This window comes from Strix uralensis, chromosome Z (genome assembly GCF_047716275.1).
Source record: "Strix uralensis isolate ZFMK-TIS-50842 chromosome Z, bStrUra1, whole genome shotgun sequence".
NCBI lineage: Eukaryota > Metazoa > Chordata > Aves > Strigiformes > Strigidae > Strix > Strix uralensis.
In genome coordinates this window covers 8,172,294-8,192,361 of record NC_134012.1, presented here as the reverse complement: position 1 = coordinate 8,192,361, position 20,068 = coordinate 8,172,294, and the positions used below count along the sequence as shown (strand labels likewise).

The 20,068-nt window shown below is 50.5% G+C and overlaps 2 long non-coding RNA genes across 2 annotated transcripts in view; one reads left to right on the top strand and one right to left on the bottom strand.

The window, feature by feature from the left end:
- The window catches only part of LOC141938083 (uncharacterized), a 485,749-nt gene that overhangs the window by 411,888 nt on the left and 53,793 nt on the right, over nt 1-20,068 (bottom strand). The gene's annotated exons all lie outside the window — the stretch shown is intronic.
- Nucleotides 231-4,856, top strand: LOC141938085 (uncharacterized). The gene is made up of 3 exons (XR_012627163.1): nt 231-249; nt 3,404-3,592; nt 4,758-4,856. It is a non-coding gene; the product is annotated as an uncharacterized LOC141938085 (long non-coding RNA).

Sequence of the window (20,068 nt, the reverse complement as noted above, 5' to 3'; positions counted from 1 at the left end):
AGCTCTCTGCTGATGTCTGTTTGGCTCCTAAGGATTGAATCTCCCACAGCTGTGCAGGGCTGACAGGCCAATGTTGACTTGCCTCTTAATCATTTTGTCCTGGTTTCGGCCGGGATGGAGTTAATTTTCACTGGAGTATTTCATACCGCTCAGGGGCGGGGCTCTCGCTCTCGGGCTCGCTCACTCTCGCGTGCTCGCCGTCCGCTCGTCGGGCGGTATTGGTGCTGTGGGGGGCAGTTGCTGTGTTCGGTAAGCCACTGTTGCATTTTACCCATTTTCTTTTTGAACTCACTATTGTTACTGTTGTCCTCTTGTTATACTTAGTAAATTCTTTCTTTTTACTCAACCCACGAATTCTTTTCTTTTGTTCCTCCCCTATCTTACGAGAGGGGGCAGGGGGAGGTGAACGGCCGGCCACGTGGCGTCTGGCTACCAGCTGAGTTCAAACCTCCACAATCATTTACCAGTAACACATGATTTGACTCTTAACATATTGAATCTCCCACAGCTGCACAGAGCTGACACTCCCACAGCCTGGCATCGCCTGTTAATGGGAAGTAGAGAATAAATCTCTTTGCTTTTTTTGCTTCCGCGCGCGGACTTTTGCTTCGCTTCGCTTATAACTGCTTTTGTTTTACCCACAAGGTTGGGGGTTTTTTCCTATCTTATTTTCTTTCCCCTCTTTGCCCTGTTGAGAATAAAAGGGGGAAGGGGGGGAAGTGATAGAGCGACTTGGTGGGTACCTGGCATTTAGCCAAGGCCAAACCACCACACATGGTTTGCACTGAATTTTTCAAATTGATGTGGGCAAATGGGCTGCTATAGAATAGAGTGTCTCAGTGGTCTGATTTACTCCCATTAAAAATTAGCTCAACAAATCGATTTTCTGATTTAAAGCGGTGGATTGATCTAATCCTTTTATGAAAGAATCTGATATGTATAAAATGAAAAGGATCTTTAGAAATTGAGTGTGACCTCATGCAAAAGTCTGTGTCTATTCTTTTACTGAGGATCTTAACAGATATTTTACCATTTGTCATTACTCAAGCACCCGTGTGTTCACAGTAGGTTTGCCTAGTCTGGTCACAAAAGGGCTGAGAATGAGTAGTACTGTTCCCCACATATTGATGAGGAGGGAAAGAAAAGAAGAGTAGGAAGGCCAATACTGAGGAAAGAGTAAGCCTGTCTAAGGTGAAGAACACACTAACACAGATATAATGATTATAATTTTCATGAGATTATGAAACAGCCTCTTGAACTGAGTGCTTGGTTTAAAGATGGACTGTTATGTGTTCTTGACTATGCTGGCTTTCTCAGAAGAACTAAAATGCACTACCTCGAAAATCTCATCCAAATTCATGTTCAATATCTTAAAACAGTGCCTGATTTATGACTGTTCCACCTATTTGTGATGCTGCTTGTCTTGCCTTAAACACGGCGTAACATCCCTCCTAAAGAATCATCCTAGCAATTTCACTAGAACAAACTTTCTAATGAATAGACAAAAACGAGCACACAGGAGTTCAGAAAAGAATTGGCATCTTCCTTCACATTTCATGCCTTTTGTTTCCCACATGGATATATGCTGCTTCATCCAGGAAATCTTCTTTTTTAAACACGACTTTCTCTCTAAGCTCTCTGATTTATGAGCTTTCCTATAGAGCAATACATGAACACACTTGAGCTGTGTCCTACTAGAGACGCGGAAGCAGCTGGTTGAAAAATGTAAACTCTATTTAACAACAGTTAGGATGCTTAATCAGACCTGTAATATTGTTGTGGTTGCATAGCCTTTTGCATAGTACTCTCTGGCTAAGAATGAGAAGTCACACTTCGGTGTGTTTTAAGGATACTGAAACTTAAGAAGAAGTACATTTATCTTGTGTCTGGCAGCATGATTGTTTCCCAATTTCTACAGTACTGCTGGAGTAGGTTCCAGACACCATAGGGCAAATAATGGATTTTACAGTTGAGTTTTTGAACCAAACATGGGTTTAAAAATTAACAGGATGGGAAGAAAAATGTTAACTGCGGTATCTGATTTCAGATTGAGATTTTTTCCTAAAAATTTCTCCTTTCCCCTTTAAAAATCATGCCTAAGGAATGTAATTCAATTCAAAAGCCCGATAACCTTGATTTTTAAATATTCTTGCCATTCCATACTTTTCTTTTTCCCTACACTGTACTGTAACTTTTGGATAGCAATTTTAACCACTTTGAAACTGCAGTTTTACTGTTTTTCCTGATGGCGAATATTTATCAGTTCTAAATTAAAGAACAGGTAGTTCCAAAAGTGGAATATACTTCAAGTAAATGTATTCTTTTTCATTGGTCTTTTGGTATTACACGCAACAGGGGAAACATAGAGACAATCTTTGCTGCTTTAGTTTTGAGAAACTGTTAGAAATTATTCATGTTTTCATTGTATCCACAATTTGTTAAGTGCTGTTTGCTAAAAGAGAAGGATTTTGTGTGCATTTCGGTAGCTGGGCAAAAGCAGAATCTCGTAAGGTTCTGCAGGAGTTGTTTTAATTAAAAATGTAGTGTTTAAAAAATAAATAAATGTTCAGGGCTACATCTAGTAACTAGGGTGTGGGGGTTTTCACATTGAACCTAGAAGCCAAGGAATAGCCTCTGAAATACTGGACCATCTTTTTCTTTTCACTATTGCCAGTTAGGATTTGGGGTTTTGTTTGGCTTTTTGCTTTATTTTTTTTTTCTCCCCTGAATCACTTTGTTAACTCGTGAACTTAACAATCTTCTTTTGTCCTTCCGTCCGTTTGTTGAAGGTTAAACTTTTAGAACAATGCACCAATATTACGCTTAGGTCAAGAAAGATGTTCTTTGTCTGTCTTAAAGCTGAAGCCATCCCTAATCAGAAGAACAAGTCGATAGCTGCATTTGAGCAATGACATCCCAGAGCCATTAGACCTCGAAGAGGGTGCATTGCCGGCTTGGCAAGCAAACTCAAGGTCCATGTATCCTTATCTCAACTACCCTCCTAATAACAAAAATCACGCCTACAGGTCAAGAAGACTCTTGCTCAGGTGAAGACCCTTCCCCTGAGCATCCGTAGTAGGAGAAGTGTTGTGTCAGCAGTGTTATAATTGTATGTGAGTTACTAAGCAATCATCGCACAGAGGATGTACATGTAAAAATGACTAACTCTGCAAGTTGTGTGTATAAATATAGTGTGAAAAGTCCCGTTGGTGTTCTTGATTTGCAGGAAACCACCGAGCACCAAGGCTTGCTCAACCGTAAAATAAGCAAGCAATGTCCCTCCTGAGTGTATGATTATTGACCTATTGCACACTGGGTGATGAATCTGCTTTTCAGACAACACTGGGATGAGATCTGTTAACAGCCCCATTCTGCATATGTGTGTCTGTGTGTGTTCTCACAGCTCCTGTGGAAGTAGCTGGGCTCCTCTGAACGCCAAGGCACGGCCGGAGGAGGCAGGAGTCTGAGTGACTGAGCAGTGTTGCAAACGCTGTCTTCTGGGAGAGAAACAATCGGGCATCTACCGAGGAGCCCGCTGCTCTGATTCCTACTGCCATGGAACGTGCCAGCTGCTGAAACCAGCAGCAGAAAGGTCAGAGCTCTCTGCACTCTCTTGAGAAAGTTCTGCACGATGACAGTGTCACAAATCCGCAGGCCATGTGTGCAGGGAAAAGGGCTGTGACACTCGCTCCTCCAGCAGCTAGCAGGTCAGATGCGAGTGCTGCAGCACTGCTGCTGTCAGCAGCTGTTGAGCATGAGCAGCGTGAGAAACGGGGGAGCTCGGGGGATTATTCAGCCCGTTCCTTGGCAGGTCACTCCCTTCCACAGCGGGCTTCTTCACTGCCTCCAGAGACGCCCGAAACTGAGCCCTGCGCAGACACACGCGAACACCCCGGCACAGAAACCTCCAGCAGGACAAATATCTCCCCACCTTGGAAGAGATTCCTGCTGTGTCACCCTCTGTGGGGTGCAGAGACAAGTGCTGGAGGGGGCAAGGTTACAGTTCGCCCCGACCCTTGGATTGCCCAGTCGGGTCCCCATCGGACATGCGGCAAAACCACCTTCCCCTCCTGCCCGCTCTGCCCTCGGCATCTGCTGCGTGGTGGGTGGGTGGCTGCAGCAGGATTTTCTGTGGGAGGAGGCACCGAGCACATGGCCCTGGGGCTCTGGGGACCCATGGCCGTGTCCCCCAGCAGGCGGAGGTCACCACGGTGGGACACGGGGGAGAGGGAAAGGGGGCAGGAGAGGGGGGAGAAAGCAACACCCAGAGACGGGGTCAGAGAAATAGCAATTTATTTATTGATTCAATAAAGACTTGCTGCAGCCCTGTTAGTGCTGCCCGCGCGGCGGCCTCTTGCAGGGCTATGGAGAGTCTTGGAGGCTGGAAGCCCTCCTCTTCGGGGGGCGCCGGGACCCCCCAGTTGAGCAGTCCCTGCCGCAGCTGGGATCAGAGTGGCTGCGCCTGCAGCCCCGGGCAGAGGGGCCTGCCACCGCCGCCTGCCCCGGCTCCTCCTGGGGCTGCTCCTGCTCCTCTGGGATGGGCACAGATCGGGGGCGGCCAGGACCCCCGCGGAGGGCAGCCTCCGAGCTGCTGGCTTCCTGCTTCCTGTCAGAGCTTTCAGGGCTGGTGGAGGAGGGCCGGTGGGGGGTGGGAGTCCCACTCTGGGAGCTGGTGGGGCTGGTGGGGCTGGAGCTGGTGGGGCTGGAGCTGGTAGAGCTGGAACCAACTGCAGACCTGTTGTCCTCCTCCTCCACAGCACGGGAAAGCAGCAGCCTCCAGGCCTCCTGGCTGCACTGGTCCACAATGATATTGATAATGCCATGGACCAGAGGTGCTGCATGTTCCCCAAGGTCAGGCTGCAGCACCTGGACCAAGGCCTCCGCAACTGGGCCGCTGACACACAGGGTGTGCAGGATGCTGGCCTCTGCATGACGTGCCTGCCACCAGCGGGGCCCACATATTGCCTGCAGCTCCTGATGCAGCCAGGGCAGCAAGGGATTGAAGAGATGACCTTCTGTTCGGAAAAGTTCTGCCCAGACCTCGGGCAGGATGCTACCCATTGCCTCTGCCTCTGGCCGTGCAGTGCCCTGCTCATGTGGGGACAGTGTCCCTTGTGGAGAAGATGGAGGCGACACCATGGGGTCATGGGGGCTGTTTTCGGCCGGGTGGCTGGGAGCTGTGCCTGCCTGGCTGCTGGCGTCTTGCAACAGTTCATGGACTCTGATTGCACAGCTTTGATCGTAATTTTCCAGAAGAAAAAACCGGATCTCCCCTACCCGTTGTCTGCAGAGTGGGCACTGTGCTTTCCTGTATACCCAGCGCAGGATGCAGACCAGGCAGAACTGGTGGTGACATGGCATCGCATAAGCAACATCACGTGGGGCATCACGGCAGACGGGGCAGATCTGCTCTGTCTCCGTGGCCATGTTCACGTGCTGCATCAGGTTGGGGAGAGCTGAGGATGAGGAGCTGCTCCCACTTGCTGGCGCTGGAGCCTCCAAAGGGCGTCACGTCCTGCAAAATTGAGAAAGGCCCTGGTCACTTGCTGTCCCGGCGAAGGGAGGGGGAGGAAGAAATGCCCAGGCCCCTCCTGAAGGACACCCTCCATCTACCCGAGCCCCTTCGCCCACCCCACGTCCGCCCTGGGGGGACCCTTCCCCGCACAGCTCACCTCCGCTGCCACAAGCGCGCCTGGCTGTGACCAGCTGCCTGATCCAGGCAGGGCCGGGGAAACCCAGGGGATCGCTCCAACACGGGCACCGAGAGCTGTCGACGGCAGCCCCCAAAGCACCACCCAGCACCGGGGAGCTGCCTCGCTCGACCCTCCAGACCTCGCAGGCACGCTCGGCAGGAGTCCAGGCACGAGCCAGACTGGGCCGGGCTCTGCCGGCGCCCGAATATAAGCAGTGAGGGACGTGACGTCACAGTCCCATCGCTTGCTGACATCACAGCCCACCGCGCAGTGATGTCACAATGGGACATCTGCCCCCGCATCACTCACGCCTCCGCACACACCTCTGGGGCTACCACAACCCCACTTCCCACTCCCTCTCCTCACCAGTGTCCTCTGCTCACCGTCAGTGTTTCATGCCAGTCACCAAGGCCTTGTCTGTGTCTTCAGCCCCCTCAGATGCCCCTGTTACTGCTCCAGTCCAGCTTCCTACCAAAATAAACAACTCAGCCCTAATTACTTTTTTCCCCATTGGTCCCAACTTGGCTGCATCTGGTCCCAGGTTTGGTACTTTGGACAGCATTATTTAGGCAGTGTCATACTGAAATGATGTTCCATGGTTGCGCTGGTGCTCTTCTCCTTGCGCGACTCCACTTCCCAGCGTGCCTGTAGCGCTCCCCTCCACTTTCTGTGTGCATTTTGGCCATCTCTCGGGCAACTCCCCTTCACCAATTGTGAAATCCAGCCATTCCTCACAGCGTTCTCTGAAACTTTTACTAGCTTCCTGCACTGCACATGCCGTGTGCAGCAATTACTGACTGCTGTGGCCATGATCCCATTACAAGTGGCAACACATGGCAGCACCACGGGAGATGGCATCATCAGCAGGAACACAGATAACCCTGCAAACAGTCCAGGCTGTGGTAACCCCCGATTTACAGTTTAACAAAGTTTTACAAGGGCCAGAGACTTGCAAGCTGAATTCTCTGCTCCCCATCTCCCCTCCCCATGCCAAACCTCATCCAGCCCGGGCTGTCCTCCATTATGACCCGGTCAGAGAACATATTTAACGTTCCTGCCTGCAAGAATCCTGTGACCCCCCTGCATCTCTGCAGAGAGGGATTGAAAACCTTCTTTCTTTTTTGAATACAGCCCTTTAATTAAACACATGGTGATTCTCCAGCCGGGAGTTAGCAGGAGAAAGTCAACACGCTGGCACACAGCTCCTCCTCCCTCCTCATTCCCCTAGGTCCCTCCAGCACAGGGGAGGCTGGGGGACCCAGGTGGCCCTGGAGAGGAACTGGGGGGTTCCCTTCCCTCTGATGGGATTTTGAGAGCCACCAGAGACCCACCTGCCTGGGGAGAAGGTGGGCAATGCCTGGGCAGGGCATTGCAGTGTTTTTGCCCAGCCCTGCCTGGGTGAGCCCCGGCCGCCGGGATCAGTGGCACACTGCAGATTTGGGCTGGGAATAACCTGAGTGGAAGGATGAGCCACCCAGGTCCCTCCTGCCCTGCCACATCCTAGAGAGTGTCACGTGCCAGAGGTCCCCTTGCATGATAGAGGAGGGCAGCGAGCCAAGGTGGCTGGGAAAAGCCCCCAAAGTGGTGAGCTGGTGAGCTGGGCCTCTCACTCAGCCTGGTCCTGTGCTGGGCATATCGGCATGTTAAGATGCCAGAAAATTATTTTCTTTTGGCTTTGGCTTCTGGGGTGGCTTTTCAGGGTGGGGAGGTGCATGAAATTGCCTTGGGAGGTGCTAGTTCTTTATAATCCCAGTTTGGAAAGGCACTCAGATTCTATAAAGCGGCTCTTCAGATGCTGTTTTTCTGAGATCCCATTAAAAAGAAAAGGAGGACGGTGTAGATAATCCTACAACCATTCAGATGCTGGGAGCCCCAAGTTGTGCAGCACTGAATGGGCCTGCGACTCTGGCCCAGCACACCCTGCACCTCCCGTCCATGGAAAAGTCACCCCATTTTGGTCATTTGAGCTCTTACAGGATTCTCCCAAAGAAGACCTGAGAGCTTGTCGCTGCACTTAGATAACGGCTAGGCCAGGCCTTATCTAACTGGACACAATATCCCTCTGAGGAAGATTTTAAATTGCCTCAGGCAGACAACATAGAACATGTTGCTGCAAGGCATCATGTACTGCAATCTGAAACTCCGATGTCTAGTTAGAGGAGAGGAAACATTTTCAACACGCTTAGTCCTTGATTTTAAAAAGAAGTTTCTTGTCTGTTTTTTTACATTTTCTAACCAGATACTCTAGATTTTTCTATTATTCTCCCAGTTAAGGAAAGTGCGGCCCAAGTGCATGCATGTTTACAACCACTAGAGCCTCTATAAATTTAAATGATTAAAAATAATAAATAGAATAAAAATGACATCATTACCACCTGAGGTTTATGCAAGATACTCTGAGTAAAGTAAGGTAGAGAGCTGTATGACTGTAGTTCTCGTAGAACGATGGAATCATTTCAGCTCGAAGGCACCCTGGAAGGTGTCTGACCCATCCCCACGTTCTGAACAGTCTCAAGGAAGAAAAGGCTCCAAGGAAGAAAATCACTTTTACATTCACAGTTACAGGTGCCACCCAGATAAGTGCTGCATCCCAGTGCTACAGAAAGCAGTTTGAAGGGCTCTCCTCCAAAACTCCAAAGCCTGTCGCTGCTCTGGGCCCCATACAAACAAATTCTTTTTCCAAGTCACTTGATAGAGAGGGCTGACAATCTGACTCCTCTGTGCGATGTGCAGTCTCCAGAAACCCACAACACCCAAGAAAGCTTGCGTTTCCTTTCTGTTAGTTGGTGGGGACATAGCTGTTATTTTATTACTCACCTCCACTGGAATCTGGCGATGTCCGTCTTGCCATTTGACTTCTAAAAAGTGGATCTCTTGTGCAGGTCCCTTGACTTTAGTACGCTTTATGACAAAACCGGCTCTCAGACGGATTTGGATTATTTTCTCCCCTTTCTCAAAAACTTCTTCTGCTGTGTTACCCCTTATAATGATGTCATCAATGTACTGTAAATGTTCAAGAAGCACCCTGATACAGTGGGCATCTCAGAGAGCTGGGATATGGAGGATCGATGGGATTCAACGGTACCTGTCTGCCAGTCTCGTAGCAATGATGTGATAAGGTGTTCAGGGGGCAGACCAGCACGCTGCATGAAAGACTCTGAAAGCAGCAACAGCACCAAAGCCTTACGGAAAAGACAAGCATCAGAGGACACGTGGGTGGAAATCACGGGCCGACAATAACAACGTCTTTGTCAGGTTGCACCACTGACCTCCTTGATCAGGAATGAGAGAGAGAGATCGAGAACTGGGAAGTAGGATTCGCCAAGCTGCAACCTGTGGACAGGTAGTAACAGGGGGATTCCTACCGCTGGGTCAATGACTTCTGAAGAATGAAGTGCAGAGAGAACATCTCTGGGCACAATAAATGACGGCTGCCTAAGACAACTGTTCCTAGAGCCCCCGGGAGAAGAGGCCGTACAGGATTTGATCTGGAGTGGTGCATTACTTGCATGTAAATGCAAGAGGCTTTATCACCATTACAAGGTCTTGTCTCTAACAAGTACAAGTGTACAATTCAGTTGAGCAGCATAGCAGGGAGGACAGCCCAGAAAAACGCCACGTTCAGCTATTCTGGCATTCCGCTTCAAGAAAGGGGAGAGAAAAGGCGGAGATCATACTGGGTGCTATTGAAAGACATTTAAAGAAGAATGCGATCAGCACTGCCCTATCTCTAGATCAACGGCCCTTGTCCTCATGGGTGATTTTAACTTCCCAGACATCAACTGAGAATGTCACACAGCGGACTCCAACAGGTCTGAGAAGGTTCTCTAATGCCACAGGCCCACTATGGGCTGCTGAAGATCCGCTCCCAGACTGAGGACTCCTGGGATTTTGGAGTCACCTGCACAATGTTGAAGAGCCCCTGTGATGCTGAGCTGGCCAACAGGGAGTGGCTCTGGACTAGGTCTGTAAGAGGATAGCGAGGCCCATTTATACATGCTGTTTTGAGGTCCTGGGAGCGTTTTTATGCACGAGGGAAAGGAAGGTCTCTCTGCAAACTTGCAGTATTTCATGCATCACAGAGCTAAAGGAAAAGATTTCTTTCCTCCAGAGCGGCACCCATAGCCTCATTTTGCACACTGTTCTCATTTAAAGCTGCCTTCTAAGAGGGGAACCATCGCGCCTCAACTGCAGACCCATTTGCATGTCTGTGCACTTAGTAGAAACGGCAACGGGACTGTTCAGTTTTGGGCAGCTCTGCAGGCCAAGAGCGTTCCAAGGCGGGGCGTATTTCTCAGGTGGAAATTGTGACAAAATAGGTATGTTCACTGAATAAGGGCTCTCTATGGAGGAAATGGGAGCTTGTGCCAGGTCCTTGCAGAGTTCTTGCAAACTGCCTCATGTATGCTGCTTCCAACCCCGAGATCAGAACAGAAAGTAACCCATGTAATCCGTGACATATATATTCTGCTCACATATTTGGTTTTGCCAGCAATTTTCAGGTTGCCCTCCTACCTGCAGCAAAACCAGCTTTCCCTCCTGCCCGCTCTGCTCTCAGCATCTGCTGCGTAGCAGGTGGGCAGCTGTAGCAGGATTTTCTGTGGGAGGAGGCACCACGGACATGGCCATGGGGCTCTGGGGGCCCATGGCCGTGCCCCCCAGCAGGTGCAGGCCACCACGGTGGGACACAGGGGAGAGCGAAATGCACCGGGAGAGGGGGGAGAAAGCAGCACCCAGAGATGGGATCAGAGAAATAGTAATTTCTTGATTGAATAAAGACTTGCTGCAGCACTGCTAGTGCCGCCAGCGAGGCGGCCTCTTGCAGGGCTGGGGAGAGTCCTGGGGGTCGGGGGCCCTCCTCTTCGAGGGACACTGGGACCCCCCAGTTGAGCAGTCCCTGACGCAGCCGGGAGCAGAGGGGCGCTGGTGCCTCTGGCAGGGCAGCCTCTTACATGGCTGGGGAGAGTCGTGGCGACTGGGGGCCCTCCTCTTGAGGGGGCACAGGGCCCCCCAGTTGAGCGGTCCCTGACGCGGCTGGGAGCGGTGGGGCGCTGGTGCCGCCGGCGGCGCAGCCTCTTGCATGGCTGGGGAGAGTCCTGGGGACTGGGTGCCCTCCTCTTGAGGGGGCGCCGGGACCCCCCAATTGAGCTGTCCCTGACGCGGCCAGGAGCGGAGGAGCTGCAGCTACAGCTCCGGGCAGAGGGACCTGCCACCGCCGCTTGCCCCGGCTCCTCCTGGGGCTGCTCCTGCTCTGCCTGGACAGGAGCAGATGGGGGGCGGCCGGGACCCCCACGGAGGGCAGCCTCCGCGGTGCCAGCTTCCTCCTCCCCGTCAAAGCCTGCAGAGCTGCTGGACGAAGACAGGTGGGAGGGGAGAGTCCTCCACCGGGAGCTGGTGGGGCTTCAGCTGGGGTCGCTGGAGCCAGCCGCAGAGCTGTCGTCGTCCTCCTGCACAGCACGGGAGCGCAGCAGCCCCCGGGCCTCCTGGCTGCACTGGTCCACAATGATATGGATGACGCCGTGGACCAGATGTGCTGCACGTTCCCCAAGGTCAGGCTGCAGCACCTGGACCAAGGCCTCCGCAACCGGGCCGCTGACGCACAGGGTGTGCAGGATTCTGGCCTCTGCACAATGTGTCTGCCACCAGCGGGGCAAGTGAACGCAAACTGTGGCCTGCACTCTGGTGCTATTGGAATGGAGAAAAACGCATTAGCGATGTCAATCGTGGCGTACCACTTGGCTGCCTTCGACTCCAGCTCATACTGGAGCTCTAGCATGTCTGGCAGTGCAGCACTCATCGCTGGCGTAACTTCATTCAGGCCACGGTAGTCCACGGTCAGTCTCCATTCGCCATTAGGTTTTCTCACTGGCCATATAGGGCTGTTGAAAGGTGAGTGAGTCTTGCTGATCACCTCCTGGCTTTCTAGTCGACGGATCAGCTGATGGATGGGGACTAGAGAATCTCGGTTAGTACGGTACTGTCGCCGGTGCACCGTCTTGGTAGCAATTGGCACTCGCTGCTCTTCGACCTTAAGCGACCCCACCACCGAGGGGTCCTCTGAGAGGCCGGGTAAAGTGGACAATTGCTCAACCTCCTCCAGGGCAGCTATACCAAAGGCCCACCAGTACCCTTTTGGGTCTTTAAAGTACCCTCTCCTGAGGTAGTCTATACCTAGGATGCACGGGGCATCTGGGCCAGTCACAATGGGGTGCTTATGCCAGTCCTTACCAGTTAAGCTCACTTCAGCCTCTAATAGGGTCAGCTGTTGGGACCCCCCTGTCACTCCGGAGATGCAGATGGATTCAACCCCACTGTGGCTTGATGGCATCAGAGTGCACTGTGCGCCAGTGTCTACCAAGGCCTTGTATTCTTGTGGTTCTGATGTGCCAGGCCATCGGATCCACACCTTCCAGTAAATCCGATTATCCCTTTCCTCCACCTGGCTGGAGGCAGGGCCCCTCTAATCCTGCTCACCATCACTCACTTGATCTAAGAGTGACTCCTGCAGGAATGACTTACTGGTCCCCTCAAGAGGGTCAAGCATATTACTGGCCATTCTATTCTGTCTGGGGGATTTCTGACTAGACACTGGAGCTGCATCTCTCTTGGAAGACTCCCCTTTCATGGTGGTCTTCCCTTTCAGTTGCTGTACTCGTGCAGCTAGGGCGGAAGTGGGCTGCCCATGCCACCTTCTCATGTCCTCCCCATTGTCGCGGAGGAAGAACCACAGGGTGCCCCGTGGTGTGTACCTTCTACCGCCGTTCTCTTGGGTGGGGAAACGCCTGCTTCTAATGGCTGAGACATCGGCCCGTGCGGGTGAAACATAGGACATGTCCTGTTCCATTTTTTGGAGCCTCTGAGACAGTTCCTCTACGGCTGAAACCCAGGAATGTTGGGAGGAAGGGAGACTTCCCTCATAGTGCCGGAGCTGCATAGTCACTTCATCCACTGTCTGATTGTCTCGCCACCAGGATACTGCTGCTAATGCTTTGGAATGTCCCTCTGGTCCACTTTGCAGGAACTTCCGCCACATCAGCTGTGTGCAAGGGACCAGATCTGGATCCAATGGTGACTGCTCATCATTCAGATCACCATAGATCATATCAAACACAGCCATTTCCCTGAGGTTTTGGATGCCTTTCTCCATGTCGGTCCACTTGCCTAACCGACATAGAGCATCATCCTTGTAGGGGTACCTCTCCCTCACAGCGAGCAGGAGTCGCTTCCAAAGGCTGAGGGTTTGAGCCTGTTTCCCTATTGCCTTGTCAATACCAACCTGCTTGGCTAAATGTCCCACCTGCTTGGCCTCTCTCCCCTCCAATTCCAAACCAGCAGCTCCAGTATCCCAGCACCGGAGCAACCAGGTGCAAATTTGCTCGCCTGGACTGCGGCTGAAATCCTTCCGCATATCTCGCAACTCACTGAGGGATAGAGATCGGATGATTACCTCCGGCTCTTCCTCCTGCTCTCGTGATGGGCCTGGTCCATTATCACCCTGTGCACTGCGAGGGGATTTTTTGGTATATTTGGTTTTCCGTATCGGGGCAACTGATATTGGTACTGCTTGTCCCTCCGGCTCAGCTGCTGTGCTGGTGGAGGCGACCGGTACTGGCGCTGCCTGTCCCCCTGGCCCAGCTGCTGTACCAGCAGGCTCACTTTCAGACCCTGCAGCTCTTTCGCCCCCTTGAGGGCAGTGATCAGTGTTAAGGGCGATACGGTAAGCATGGGCAAGCCCCCAGCACATCGCAGCGAGCTGCATCTCCCGGGGTTTGTCAGATTGGCAGCACACCTTTTTCAAACACTCCATCAGTTTATCAGGACTCTGCACTTGTTCGGGAGTAAAATCCCAGAACGTTGGGGGTGACCACTCACTCAGGTACTTGCCCATCTTCTCCCACATACCTAGCCATTTATAACTATCTGCCCCCGGGGCAGGTTTCCGGGTGGTGCTATTGTTGGAGAAGTACCGCATGGCCCAAAACAAGATCTGGCAGACATTCAGAAAGCACAGAGCCGCGAACACAGTGGCCAGGAGGCTCCAGGGATAGCTAAAACTCTCAAAAACCGAGAGAATCTCCTCCCCTGGCTCACCCATAGAGGAGGTGAGACCCCAAACAAAAGACCAGGCAGCAAACAGGTAGCGGTGCACCCCCACAAGCAGCGAAATGAGCCCATTATAAGCAGACAGTAACCAGTAGAGCAAAACAAGTCCCTTGATACATTTTCCACCGAGAACAAACACCAGCACTGGGAACACACAGGGGATATAAGGATTAATCCAGCCCCACCACGCAAGCAAATTGGCCAGCATTGTAAACGCTTATCAAACAATACAAGTAAAACCAGAAAAAATTACACCTAACAGATTGCTTTAACACTTCTCCTTTTGTCCTTATTTCAGTCTTCTCCAGCCTCACGTTGGAGCGCCAAAGTTGTGGTGGTTTAGCCTCTGCCGGGGTCTGAGACCACGCGGCCGCTGCCCCTCCCCCACAAAGGGAGTGAAATACAAAGCCCCAAGACTGAAATAAGGAAAGGTTTAATACAACAATGCAATAGCAACACAACAAACAACAGCAATAACAATAACAGTAATAGTGATAGCAATGAACAGAGCAAAATAGCTACCAAATACAGCAGTTTGAAGCACAATGTACAAAACCACGAGTGCACCGCGCTCCGCGCCAGGAAAATCTGACCTGCCAGGATGTGACGTCCGCATGGTATCTGAATAACCCGGCTAGAGCTCCCCCCCCACTGCTGGGGAAACTTAACCCTATCCTGGTTAAACCAGGACACCAGGCACGAGCCAGACTGGGCCAGGCTCTCCCAGTGCCCGAGTATAAGTGGGGGTGTGAGGTCACAGTCCATCGCTCGCTGACATCACAGTTCACCACGCTTCTGAAGCAAAACTCCTGCTGCCTTGGTGAACGCGCCCAGAGGTACACTCTGGTTGTCTGGTGCTGGGGGATTCGGTCCAGACGTTGTCTCAGCTCTTTCCCTGCACTGAGCCCCTTCGGTGCCAAGGTCGGCACCAAAACTGTCACCTGGCCTGTCCCTGTGCCTGGATTGTTGTCGTTCTGAAGGGCAAGATCTTAAGGATCCCGAGAAGGGTTCTGGTTCCTTAGGGGAGGGAAAGGTTAAAAAACCCCGGTCGTCTGTCTCCTTGTGTCAGGGACGTAGCTGAGCATCCTTGGAGAAGAGGGGCTCTTGTGCCACTGGCAGTCGGACTGGCTGACCCCGGCTTGTGCTGTCCAGCCACCTCTTGTTTACAAGCAGGATGAGATGCGTTTGTCTGAGATTTGCATTTCCACGAGGTACATTATTTACAGAGCCCTGTCATACTTGGTTCTCCTACCGGTCTCTGTCAGCTTTAAAGCTCTGTAAGACAAGGCTACTCCTCTGCAACTGTGCATTTCCCTCTCTTACCTGACTCTTCACAAATGTGGAAATTCAGTTTGTAGAGATCTTAGAACCATAGGACCATAGAGTCACTTAGGCTGGAAAAGATCTTTAAGGCTATTGAGTCCAGCCGCAAACCTAAGAGCGCCAAGTCCACCACTCAACCGTGCCCCTAAGTGCCACATCTGTACGTCTTTTAAATACCTCCAGGGTAAGAATAATCAAAACCCGAAAGCTCCCCTTAATTACACTGTAACACCCCAAGAGTTGAAAGTTGAGGCTCTAGGCAGCCAAAAGTCCTACACCCACTGCAGTCAACGGAAGAGGAAAGCACCTGGGGGTGTCCTGGAAGTCCGTAGCACTCGGTAGGGTTGGGCCTGGGATATCTGTTTCCCTTCCCTACCATTTTCTCATGTCCTCGTGTGCATGCAGGACCACTCTGAAGTCGGATTGCTCCTGCGCACTGGGCTGGAAGCAATGATTTTACTGAGGCGCTTGTTTGGAGAAGAGAGTGAAGGGAGAATTACATTGAATGCACCGAGATAAAGAAATCGGATAGTTCAGAAATAGCCTGTCGGGTACGACTTGAAGGACTCAGACAGAACGGCCTGTACTGCTCCGTTGTTAGAGGGGCATGTACTGGAACTTGTAGGCTACAAACCTTGGGAGGCCTGATAAAGGGAAGAGAAAAGCGCTGAGAAAAGTGCTGATATGGTGAAGAATTGCTAACCTGTGAGTCATGCTTGATAAAGGGCCGAAGACGGTGCAGACAGCAAGGAATTTAGAGTTTTTTATAGGAGCAGCTTAGTTGCTGTTAGTCCAATTGCTAAAGGTTAAGTAGCTACCAATTGGCGTGCGCTGATAAGAATTCTGAAGCATAGCAACCAATCAATTTAACACACGCATCTTCTGATTTTCTATAAAAATGAGCGTTACATGTAATAAAGTGGAGAACTTTGCTTGCATCAAGCCTGTCTCCCGTCTCTCAATCGCGGCAATAGCCATGGACAGTTCAGTCCACACAGAACAACTACTTGTTAGCATTATAAACCAAGTAGTAACTGAACCAAATCTAGTTCATAGTTACCCGACTGCCTGGCAGCTGCTGTCTCAGCAAAAAAGCTAATACGCTCAGGTCCAGACAAGGACAGAGGTGTCCTGAGACCCTGCCTGGGCAGTAGAAACATTAGTCATGCCAAAACTCATGTTCACTAGGCTGCAACAAGAAAGGTAGTTTTGTCTCCAATCCTGCATGCTCAACCAAATAGTGATGTGGAAATAACTCAGTCTGAGCAGGAAGGCACATCCTTTATGAGTCCTGACGCAGAACGAGGGAGAACAGAGTCTTGTGAGACATCTCTTTTTCAGCAGTTTACTTGGATCTGCTTTTTCTACAAGAAGAAAAAAATAGCATCCTCCGTATCCACAGTAAATATCATTTCCCATTACATTAAATTATTAGTGTACTTGCCTACTGTGAAGCTCAGTGAAGTCAGGGGGTAATATTTCACAAAACCACTTGTTTATTTCTAAATACAATGACAGCCCTGAAAAGTAAAAATTATTGAATGAGTCTCCTAGTTTTGGCTGGAATAAAGTTAGTTTTCTTCCTAGTAGCTGGTGTACGGCTGTGTTTTGGTTCATAAACCACTGATGTTCTAGTTGTTACTAAGCAGTGTTTATACTAAGGCAAGAATCCCTGCCCTTGGAGGCTGGGAGTGCACAAGAAGCTGGGACGGAACACAGCAGGGACAGCTGACCCATTGTCTTCAATGTAGTCATGGAAGCTTATGTTCAGACCTCCATTCTTGGGATTTGCCTGAGAATCTGTGGTTTTATCTGAATACGGATGAGAAGTGAAATAGTAGGCTCTTGATATGCAGATTTCCTAGAGAGGATCAAAAATTAGCAGCTGGCTTATTGCTTTTTGGAGAGAAATTACTGAAGTTACTGAATTGTTAAACCTTTTTCTGTGTCATACTGATGAGCTTCTTACTCTGTATAGTCATAGGATCATAGCATAATTCAGGTTGGAAGGGTCCTTTGGAAGGTTGTCTTTCTACCACCTTCTCAAAGCAGAGTTAGATGCTGGTGCTGATCAAAACTGGTTGCTAAGGTTTTCTTTAATCACGCCTCGAAAAACTCTCAGATTGAACAACCTGCTCTACTGCCTGCCGGTCCTCATGGCAGAAGGATTCCTCCCTATGTCCAGCCTGAGTGTCTCTAGTTTCAGCTGCTGTTGCTGTCTCTCGCCCTCCTGCCATGTACCATTGTGAAGAGCCCATCCTTGACCCTCAATCCCTGCCCCATAGGTGATGGGGTGCTGTTAGGTGCCCCAAAGCCACCTCTGCTCCAGGCTGAACCATCCCTGACCCTGCAGCCCCCTGCTTGCAGGGCGAGTGATGCAGGCCTGCTGTCCCAGTGGCCTCCTTTGATGCCCTCTGGTTGCTTGATGTCTCTTCTGTCCAGGTCCCCAGATGGGATGTGGTGCCTGGATGAGGCCTGATGGGTGCTGAGCATAAGACATCACTCCTGCCTGGCCCAGCTCCGTGCCCTGGGCCCTGCTCACGCCACCCCAGGCCCTGCCCTCACATGCATCAACTGGTCCCTCTGCTTGGTGTCATCTGCAATGTCCACACGCCTCTTCCCCCCATTACAGTTCACTGACAGAGGTTAAACAGGACAGGCCTCGGTACGGAGCCTGCTGGTCTGTACTTGTTACTGGTCCCCAGGTAAATACAACTAACTCATCGACTGCTCCCCTATAAGCCTCTTTCATCCAATCAGTTTTTCACCTGTCTGGTTGTCCAGTCATCCACACTGTAACATCCTAATTTAGAGACAAGACTTTCTATTATTTGGCATTGTTGAGAGCCCTGCTAAAGCCAGGATAAGTAATATCCTCTGCTCTCCCACCACCATGTTGTGCAAGCATTATTCACCTTTGCTAAATTCATGCTGACTATTCTCAATCTGCTTCTACTCCTCTATGTACGTAGAAATATGCTTCAAGAGGACTCAATCCATGATTTTACCAGTGGTCAGTGTGAGGCTGGCTGGCCTGTAGTTCTTTGGATCATCTCTTTTGCATTTTTTGAAGGTGGGTACGATTAACTGTACTTCTCTGGTCTTTGGAAATCTCTCCCAGCCTCCGTGATCTTTCAAAGATGATAGAGAATAACGTTGCAAAGACACCAGCCAGTGGGTACGGCCTATTGGAATACATGGGCTTGTGTGGGTTAAGTTCTCACAAGTGATCCCTGACTCAACCCTCATGCACCTCTGGTCCTTCTCCTTCCCCTTGAACCCTTTCACTGAGCACAGAGGTCAGGGTAGCTCAGCCCTGCCTCTGTGTCTACTGTCACTAAGACACCCACCCCTTTCAGCAGTGGGCCCACATTTTCCCTTGTTCACTCTTTTATTACTAACGTAGTCAGAGACACTCTTCTTGTTGCCCTTGACATGCACTGCAAGTCTCCAGCTGCGCTGTGGCTTTCCTGATATTACCCCTGTATTCTCAAGCAGTGAGAATTCCCTCTTTGTAGTCAGTCCCTGCTTCCTTCAGTGCCTTTTTGAACTGGAGCTCTGCCACAAGTCCCCTGCTTAGCCAGACGGACCTCTTCATGTATCTACTTGTTTTCCTGAGCATCAGGATGGACTGTTCATGTGCCTAGAGGATGTCATCCTTAACTTTCCCGAGCTGCTTTGCCTTTCAGAGCTGCCTCTCGTGGGACCCCACCTGGAAAGTTTTCTGAGCATGCCTAACACTGCTTGCCTGAGGTTCTGCATCTGTAGGCAACTACTTGCCTTCCACTATCCCCACAGGATCCTAAACACCTTTATTTCAGGCTCCCTATAGTCGAGGTTGCTATTGATTATCACTGCTCTGACCACTTCTTCCTGGGCTACATGACCCCAGGCTGGCCCATCCAGCATCTGTCTCTTATCCCTGACACCACTGAGAAATCTCTTGGATGGCTCCTGTCCTGTCATGTTTCCCCTGCAGCAGTTGTCAGAGAGGTTGAAGATCCCAGGAGAACCAGGGACAGTGATCAGAGGCTTCATCGCATTGTTTAAAGAAGCTTTATCTGCTTTCCCCACCTCAATGTGGTTGCTAACAGCCCCCTGAGTGCCATCCATCTTCCTGCCCTCTTCTCTGGCTCTGACCCACTTGCTTTGGCCCACCTGTTGCACATCCTATAGAGGACCTCCGCACATCCCAACTGCTCCTTCACCCAGTGGGCTGCCCCCTCCTTGTTGTCACTGCCTCCCTCTTTGAAAGGCTTGTACATGTCCAGCAATGCCATGCAAGCTGTCCCACCAAGTTTCAGTGATGCTGCAGACCTGTGAATGCACACCACACTCCACTCCCTCCTTTTTTCTCTGGCCATGGGTATTTGCATTCATACCGTTCAGGATTCGAGCCCTGTTTTGCTGTTCTAGAGGTCTTTCATGTACGTGTCCATGTGTTCGCACCCTGATTCACTGAAGATTAGACACAAACGTGAGATCGGGGATTAGGTCCAGAGAACATGTTTATAATAGATGATACTCACTCAGATTTGATATTAAAAAATGGTGTACTAATGTGTTTGTTTAGTTGTTTGTTGGGGTTTTTTGTTAGGTTAGTTGGGGATTTTGTTGTTGTGGTGGTTTTTTGGTTTTTCTTTTTCCCCCAGAACAAAATAACAACAGGAAGCTGGTATTAAATCAGATGATTTGGTAAGTCTTTGGGAACAGCCATTTTCTTGTACAGTAATTTCTTCCAACCAAGGTATAAATCCCTTATATAATCTGAAAAAAGGTATAACACATGTGCTTCCTTTTAAATAGAATGTTTTTATTTCTGAGTCATGAAATGAAAATTCCCTCAGTTCTCTTACATATGAATAAACCAGACTGATAGAGCAGACTAAATAGCTACAAGAAAGATTCTTAATCTGCCTCATGTGAAGTAAAGACTTTGTAACAAAGAC